The sequence below is a fragment of the Chelonia mydas genome, chromosome 6, assembly GCF_015237465.2.
Source record: "Chelonia mydas isolate rCheMyd1 chromosome 6, rCheMyd1.pri.v2, whole genome shotgun sequence".
Taxonomy (NCBI): domain Eukaryota; kingdom Metazoa; phylum Chordata; order Testudines; family Cheloniidae; genus Chelonia; species Chelonia mydas.
This window is the reverse complement of record NC_051246.2, coordinates 23,224,727-23,234,134: the sequence shown is the minus strand read 5'-3', so window position 1 is coordinate 23,234,134 and position 9,408 is coordinate 23,224,727.

The following is a 9,408-nucleotide window of genomic DNA, read 5'->3' as shown; positions in this document are numbered from 1 at the left end:
TGTCTGTGACTCCATGATAAGACTGTTAAAGTGCTTTAGGAGTTCACACTTGTTATGGGGTTGGTGAAATCTAATGATAGAACATACAGCCAGTTTGGGGTCCCTGCCCTGGTTCTTGACAGTCTGCCCTGAGGCTGGCCCTCACAGTCATGAGCCACTCCAGACAGAGTGACAGACACTACTGTTTATGAAAAAGTTTTTCAGTGCTGGGAGGATGGGGGGGAGGTGGGAGGAACTTCCCTCTACAGATTTATTTGTTTTCAGGGAGATTAGATATTTTTACTGTCTGTTTACTTCCCAAGATTAGGCTCCTTTGTGTATGAGCTGCCAGATTGGTTAAAGAGGACTGCTGCATGGCTTGAACTAGGGAATATTTTCCAAAGGGTGAGATACACATGGATGCTGTGGTTCTCAATACCTGTATTCTGGTACTAGACACAAGAATTGGGGGCAAGAAAAATTGGCTTCAAGCCCCTTTCGTGTCTCCTAGCATTTGGAGCCTGGCCAGAAACCTGCTGAGCCCTTCGGTGGATGTTAAAATAGCCTCTGAGCCACAAGTCACCAAGAATAGCCAAGAGCACATCATACTCTGGCCACAACTCCTCTTCCTGTGGAGAATCCAGCCCGATATTTGTGCATCTCCACAATTTGTAAGCCATATTAACAGTGTAACTCTGTCTCCCTCTAGTGGAGAGTCCACACAAAAGTTTCAGCTTGCGAGCTGGGGCACCTGGTTCTGTGGCTCAGCCAATAGAAGCCCAGACTTTTAGATTCGGGAAGTCAAGGTACAATCCTCACTAATGGTGACCCATGCAGCGGCATTGCATTGCGTAATCTTGTTCTTGATGTGGGAGTGTCAAATTAATGCCTCCATTTTCCTTTTGAAGGCCCATGAAGATGATGGGAGTTTGAGACTATGTCCATCTAGCAGTCTGCATACTCATTACATTCACTCACTTGCGAACTTGAAGCCCACCAATTTTTCTCTTTTGAGGGAGGGCGTCCATGGGGTGCAGGGGGATATTTAGGATTTTAGTCTAAGAAAGTGCCTTTCCAAAGCTCTGGTGCCCTTGAAATGCTTATAAACATGTGTTAATGAATAAGCCTGTGCCCTCAATGCCCTCAGGACTCCCTACAGCAAAATCTGAATGATTAACCACAGAAAATGCAGTTTCCTGCTGTCTAGATGTAGCAGTAGGATTTAATGTTTGAATTTTGTGTAATTTAAAATAAAAAATAATAAAATAACAATGTAGCATGTATTAAATGTATTGATGTATAATTTCACCATATCCTGCCAGCCACCCTTTTTAAATAGCAAAAAAAAAAAAAAAAAAGCCTAATATGCCATTGGTAGAAATGCATTAGCCAAAATTTCTTTGTGTCTGGACTAATTTCAAGGCAGCAACAAACCTTTGAGGGTTGCCATTTTGTTGTAGGTTTAGCATTTTAAAATTGGTAAAAGAATGCTTTGATTGTTTTCTTTTGCATTGCAACTTGATGTTCCTGTTCAAAATGTTCAGTGTAAATTAATGCTGTTTTGTGTGTAAATAAAAAATGTGTGTGTTAAAAAATAAGTGTAAAGGCCATCGCTAAACCAGATGGTCTAGGGAGGAACTGGAGACAAATGCAAGGGTGCCAGGAGGCTGCAACATGCCCCTATTGAAATGTCAAAGAAGGGCAAATTAAGGACTCTAAAAATAAAACAAGCACCTATCAATGTGGACAATATAGCAGTAATCAAAACCAGCACAGAATAACTCCCTAAAAAAATTAATAAAAAAACAAACAAACAAAAAAACCATCTTAAAAAAACAAGCACTCGTCAAACAACAATTGATTACAGCATGATGGTGCAAAACTCATTGGTCCCAATAAAAAAAAATCACTATATAAACAGGGTGCTTTGCATGAAACTTTGGGTTTGTCCTGCCAAGACTTCCCCAGAGCATCGTGTCGTGACCGACAGAACCTGGCTCCTCCCTACCCGTGATCAACCTAGCTGGCCACCAGATTGATCCGGACTCTGGACTGGTAACTATAATATCGACTGGCGGGACAGTATGTGTGTGTGTGTGGTGTAATTAAATACATATGCTAATTGTTGCATCTTCAATAAACGTGGCGTATTGCCTTTTCCCCTGAAAAAAAACCCATGTGCTTTTTATAAGCATAACACAGAAAGCATTACAACTATCTGTATACCCATGTAAACCCCTGGAGAGAGCCAGAGGGAGCAGAGAGGTGAGAGCAGACAAAGGGTACTGGGAAACCAATGGATTCACTATGGATTCTGGGATGAACCTTGAAACAATGAAGCTACTGTAGCTACAGAGGAGGCAAGAATCAACCTATGCCATCAGAGAAGCTGCTAGTCTCTATGGGCACTATTTGCCAGGTTTCTGGCTGTGAATAGGTTCCCTGAGTTTATACAAAAGGGCCTTGTGTTTTAGGTGTGCACCAATACCACCACAGGACTTTTCTTTAGGTGGACGCAAAAACAAATGCCCATTTGTATTGTCAGGCTCAATCCAGCAATGTCAGAACATTATACGGTACAAGAGGTATGTCTGCATCATGGGGCCGAGGTTGTTCTCTTGCTAGTACTCTCCCCCAGAGCCACTATACTTCCAGCTGGCAGCAGGTGAGCAGACCTCCCTTCAGAGCCCATCAGTGCTGTTCCTTGATCAGCTGCACTCCCATCTTCTGCAGGCCCAGGACAAGAGAACCGGACCAGAGAGAAAATTCTGGCCATACTGATTCTTTACAGGGATGGGTCAGTCCCGTTACATCATAGAATGAGGCTTCTCAACCCAGACTCATGTTACCATCCAACTGTCACACCAGTTCCTCCAGGGATGAACCTCTTCCTTTATAGAACGGCTGAGCAGTTCTCAGGTCCACGTTTTCCAGATTTCCACCCCCCTCACACACAATGTTGTTGCATCTCCCACCGGCAGGTGGAAACTTGTTCAGCTACAGTGTGGCCAACCCCAAGCATTTGAAGTCATGACTTGGGCCCACAAAAATCCATGAGATTTTAAAAATAAATTAGTTTTGCGGGCTTTTACTTGCTTTGTGCTTTTTGAGCCTTCATATTTTCAAGCTTTTCTCTGCACCCAGCAGGGCTAAAAACTTACTGTTTTAAAACTACCAGAAACTGAGATTCTCATGTAGTCACATGACTTCAGGAGCTGGGGCTTTGCTTTTCTTAAGTTATTGAAAGGCCGGATAAAACTGCACGAGCTGACAACACTGCAGTTATGCCTTTGATATGCCAAGCATTGCACTGTGCTGAGGGGCTGATCCCCTCCCATATTTCAGCCCAGCATTTCTGCACACAAGCAATCCTTCAGTCACTCTTGTAACATGAATTCTATTGATCCACACGATGTTTGCCTTTAGACCCACTGGGGTGAAGCCAAAAACAGTCAATGAATACAACAGGCAACAGGCAGGACCAAGGTCATCCAGGAAGCGTGTGTCAGGAGTGTGGAGGGCAGGACTTAAAAATAAAGCAATGGCACCAAATGACAGACCAGGCACGAAGGCAGGAGCTGATCTGAAGCAGAGTCAGCAGTTTTTACTCAGCAAATAGTGGAACAGAGACTGTCAAGGCTACGGGGCTAAAAATACTGCCAGCCCTTCACCCTGTTGTATGTTTGCAGAGCTCACATACTTCTTCCTATGCGTGTTTCAAAGCATCCCTTCAATAGCTTTCTTCTAAAAATAAGCAATCATGCCACTGCCAGCACCACACCCTTCTGAAGGCAAATCAGCGTGAGCAGCCCTTACCAAAATCCTAGAGCAATAAACCAGCATGTGTAGCCCAGTGCTCAGGAATAACCCTACAACTAGTCAGGGTCATGATACAAGATAGTTTGTTGCTCCTTTTCTGAGCACGTTTTGAAAATCTTGGCCATCTCTGTTTATTACTCCACTACACCATTAGCTAATTTGAGTTCATGGCACAAAGAAAGGGCTGTATGGTGACATATGTGCCTCTGACCTGTAGGGGACTCTGGTATTTGGAACCTTTGTCATTTAGAAGGATTCAGGCTTGACAAGGACTGGAATAAAGTGAATTCACAACTGAAGATATAAATGAAGAGGAAGAAGAAAACAACAAGCAACAACAAAGCAAATCGTTACACCACTGGAGACTAATGAGACTTATGGCATATAACAGGGATGCACTTAACAGGGATCAGTATGCATTCTTCTAAGGGAAGTAAAGGTTAAGGTGAAGCTAGCCAAAGCTTAGCTAGGGGTTATGGGGAAAGGCCAAGTAAGAGAGTGCCACATAAGGAGTGGGGAGATCTGGTTCCCCTTCCTACACCAGTTTCTGGCCCCAGCCCTTCTTAATTCAAGTGCTGGCTTACACAAGTCAAGGCTAGTAATATACCTTTCTGACATGCATTTCAATCCTTGCTGCCAATTCCCTTTTGAAGAGTGGCTAAGGAGTGACATGGGAGTTTCCATGTTAAAGCACCACAATGACTTTTACATCAAATGGGTTCATTTTTCTACAGTTAACACTGCCACTATTGCTAGCACCGATGAAGCTACACTGGTTCTCATGCAAGATCCCACAGAGTCAGCAGAAACAGAGCCTGTGTGATATTTAGTCTTTTCTTACCTAAACTGTACTCCTCAGGGCAGTGTGTGTGCCTTTTGTCTAAGAAGTGTCACGTAAGTCTATGGTGCTTTATTCAAAATAAAAGAGTTATGAATAAATTACTGGAAGTGGTTTTCATGAAAACTGGTGACTCACGAAACTGAAACTCATTCAGAAGTTCTTCTTAGAGCAACTTTAGTTTCATTCTCTATTTTTTCTTATGTTCCTCTTTTTGGGTCTTCAGATGACTGTCACTTGGAGAAAGAAAGAACACAAGTGTGTCGCATCACTGATCAAGGCAATTTCTTAGCAGAGTTTCTCATCCGGGTTATTCTCTGCTTCAGAGAGTCTTAAACATTTTTTTAAAAATATATAAACACATACAGCATGCAGCCTGTGGCATTTAGAACAATTGCTTATGAAGAAAAGCACTTTTGGTTTCTGTTAATTAAATGTAGCAGATGGAAATAAGGATAAGAAGCCAGAACCATGGGCCTAGTCTATAGAAAGTATGAGTAATGGTGACTGGTCAAGAATTCTCATCAAAACTTTGACCAAAAACCCCCCAACAATAACAACAACAAAAGGTTTTTCAACCAAAAGAAACTTTCATGGAATATTTTCAGTTTGGTTGAATTTGGGGGATTTTCAAAAGACACCCCCACCCTCCATACAGACACATGAATTTTTACCAAAATCTTTTAAAAACAAAACAAACAAACAAAAAAAACCCCAAAATTTTGAGTTATGGTTTTTCATCCCAAACCAAAAATCCTACAGGAAATTCAGAAACATTTTTTTTCCTCCAAGAAAAAAATTAGCATTTTTAACCAGCTCCACCAGTGAGTGCTCCTTGGAGGAGTAAATAGTAAAACAACTATTTTATTTTACCAGGATAGAGGTATTGGGACTCTCACACCAGGGTGAATTGCCAGACCTATCAGACTTTAAACATAAATCCCCTTTAGTCTCTTCCTGAAGAAGGTAAATCTATTATGCTGCTCTTTGCCTTGCTATGTATGCTAATTGTTACAGAACTGTATTTAACACAATGACTTCCTTTTCCCCATCCCTACAGAAGTGGCCAAGACAAAATCAGGTAAAGTGGGCCAGGAGGGAGAAAACCCATATATAGGCACATTGGCAGAAGAAGTTCAGAAAGATGCTAGCACAACAATAGCACAAGTTTACAGCATCAAGAAACAGTAGCTGTAAGTGTGGCCGGTAAAGCAGGATGGAGGTCTCCTGAGTCATCAAGGAGTCAGTGCCACTAGTCGAGTTGTCCAGCTGCTTTTCACAGGGCTTCCGATAGACACCTTTTCCTCTCCTGCCTGCACATCGCAAAGGCTCCTGTGCATGAGGAGATTGCTGTCCCCAGAGGTGTACAGTGGAGCTAGAATGGCATTCCAGCACTTTGCTGCGTGGAGCATGCCATTTTGCTCTCAAAATGGTGTCCTCCACACAGCATGAGACTAGTGGGGGCATTGTAGCTTACAGCCATTCAGGACAACCCCACTGGCTGTCTCTCCCTCCTGCATCCCCCGGGGTGACTCCATTTCAGGCACATAAGTATTTTACCCTGAAGCCCCTTGAGGATTAAACCACTGCAAAGAAGTGTGACATTCTGAGTGTTTTCCCACCCTCATTTGACCCCTCTGAGGGCAGAATGATAATACATCCTCCACATTGACAGGAAAAGAGGTGGATCCTGTCCCAGCAACAGAAAAGGGACTAGGCCAAGTCAACCGTGCTAAGGATATAATCCTCATCTCCCGCTGCCCAATCTCAAAACCCAACAAGAAAGACAGACAAGAGTTTAGTCCTATTTATACATAGAGAGAATCCACCTTGTATACACCTGTCGTCCTACCAGCATAAAATACCAGGTTAGCCTAGAACCCCCTTCTGTGAGCACTCTGAAGTTGTTTAGGTCTGGTGACTCAAAAACCAGATCAGACAAGAACCAGATCTGTAGCCAGGGAAGGGGAGATATAGCACAGTGGACTGTCCAGCATTGCTATTTCCATTCTGGGACTCACACACAGGACACTCAAACAAACCCAGTCTCAGAGTGGGAGACCTCCTACATTTATGATCAGATACAACGTTCATAGTCCGCTACCTCCTTGACCTTCCTATAAGGCCAGCTGAACAGAGAGACGTCTAGGCTAGCAGAGCCCTGCAGGGACATCCAGCCCGATCTTGGCAATTCATGCAAGGCCAGAGGCATCATTTACACAGTCATGAAATCACAGCCACCAGAGGACTCACCGCCAGCGACCTTGCATAAATCAGCATGAACTCTAAAGAACGGCACGGCTGTCCCACAGTTCCAATCCTCTTCCATAATAGGAAGCCAACTTCTCCAAGAGACCGTATTCATTAGCACTAGATATCACTGAACAAAGGAAGCCATGTCCCATAAGCACTAGATATGACTAAACAAAGGAAGCCAGACTCCCATGCCCTGCCCAGCATTCCTGGGTTGGCTACTTCTATAAGAAAAGCAGAATATACATAAACAAAACCACATACAGAGAGGGCTAGACTCCGATCTGCCCAAGCCCTCTGAGCAAAATGGAGAGGCCCTCTAGCAACTCTTTTCCTGAATCCAGTGCCCTCTCATTATCAGCCTCTCTATTAGGAATGTATGCAGCACAGTAACCTTCCATGACTCAGGTTCAAAGGGTTCAGGTGGCCTCTTTCAACTCTGTGCTAGGGGAGGAATTCCCCTGGGTCCTAGCTTCCCCTGTAGTGCTGTTTACACAACGAGCAATACATACATACAGAGCACAACCCTTTCAGCCGCACAATTGATCTTAGAAATGAAACTAAAATCTCTTCCACAATAGATCTTTGGTGCTTCCCAGGAAATCACAGCTCAAACTGCAAAAACTCAGCTGCATTTTCACATCTGCGCCACAAACAGCTCTCTCAGACACACAACACAAGTATTTTGAATATGGAAATAAAGCTGGCCATGTGCTTTCAAAAATACGTCATCCTGGTAATGTCTGACCCACAATCATAATGGAAAACAAATAAAAGAACAGCTAATTAAAAATAATCAGCATCACAGACATGAGTTTTTAAAGTTCTACGAAAATGTGTATTCACCTTCAGGAGTTCCCCTGGTAACAAAAATTAGACTGTTTTTGAGACCATAACAGTTCAAAGGAAAAAGGACAAAAAGTGCAGTTGGAAGCAGATATCATCAAAGTTCAAAATGTCATATGGGCCTTTCAAACTGGCGAATCTCCAAGGTCAGCTGCCATTAGCAGCCAGCTCCGTAAATCTTTTCAAGAGTTTCTATAGCCTTGAATAGTTCAAATGTTCCATCACCCTCTTGAACAGGGAAAATTGCCCAGTTCCTGCTTGGAAGCCAACAGACCAATACTCCTGAGAAAAGATGCAGATCCAGAAGACTGATCTTCATACCTACCAGTTTATATCATTAACTAATTTAGACAATAAAATGCTGCCCAAAAAAATCTTAGCAAAATGCTCTCTCTAGCCCTCTCGCTACTGATTCACACTGACCAGCTTGATTTTATCCCAGGGAAATCATTAATCATAAAATCCAATGACTATTAAACATCATCCATCAGATGAAGGGAACGGATAGAAGTGATCTTCTTTTTGCACTAGATGTAGAGATAGCATTCAGCAGAGCTCTTTGAGAAGTGGTGTAGTCCAATGGCGAGGTCACTGGACTGGAACTCAGGAATGTTGGTTGCTGTTTCTGACTCTGTCACCGACCTGGTGTGTGATCTGGGGCAAGTCACTTTCCCTTGCTGTTGCCTCTCCTGTCCTTGTTCAAATGGGATTCCTCACATACTTAGAATTAGGTACTTTGTTGATGTGGGTCTTAAATTGGAAGTTGGCCCAAAGATTTTCTCCTTCTGGTGCAGGCCTCGCTGCTGTGATCTGTGCATTTGTCACTTCCAGACTGGATTGCTGTCTTGTGCTGAAGCGATTAAGATCACTTGGATATTTTAGCTAGTGTCATATGCAGCAGTCCCATGCTTTATACAGGAGGCAGATTATACTCGTGCTCCAGAGACTGCACTGGCTTCCAATTTGTTTCCCAGTGCAATTGAAGGTCTTGGCTTTGATCTATAAACCCCTTTAAGATTTGGGTTCTTTCTGCATACCTTGGAGACTGCCTATGTTCTCCTCTGATAGATGAGGAAAGATGAGCTGCTAAAGCTCGCAGAGGATGGTTTTGTTTGTGGTTAGGGGTGGAATCCACAAAGCTACTTAGGCACCTAACCTCAGATTTAGGCACCTAACTTGACCTAGAGGCCCAATCCAGTAGGGGCCCTCTGAGCATATCTACTGGACTGGAGCCCCAACTCAGCTGGAGGAGGAGCCAGATTCAGTCTGGAGCAGGGGAACTTGACTTAGGGTCTCCTGCCCTGCAGCTGGGTGCCCTTACCACTGGACTACAGAATCACCCCCACTGTCTCTCTCTGGCCCAGTCACTCTTTATTTACCCAGAGAGCAAGGGCTTTAACAGGAGAGACCGAGGGAGACACCACATCAGAATATCCCAGTGGTTAGAGGTAGGTGCTCCTGGTTCAAATCCTCTTCCCCTCTGCAACAGGGAGGGGGGAATTGAACCTGGGCCTCCCACATCCCAGGTGAGTGCTCTAACCACCGGGAAAAAAGGAAAAAGATGGGTATTACCGCCACCACCACTACATCCTCCTCTGGTCATTTTGTGTAGCGCAAGGGAGGTGCCAAAGTCAGGAGAAGGGTTCCTGGTCATGGATCACTAGCAGTGCTAG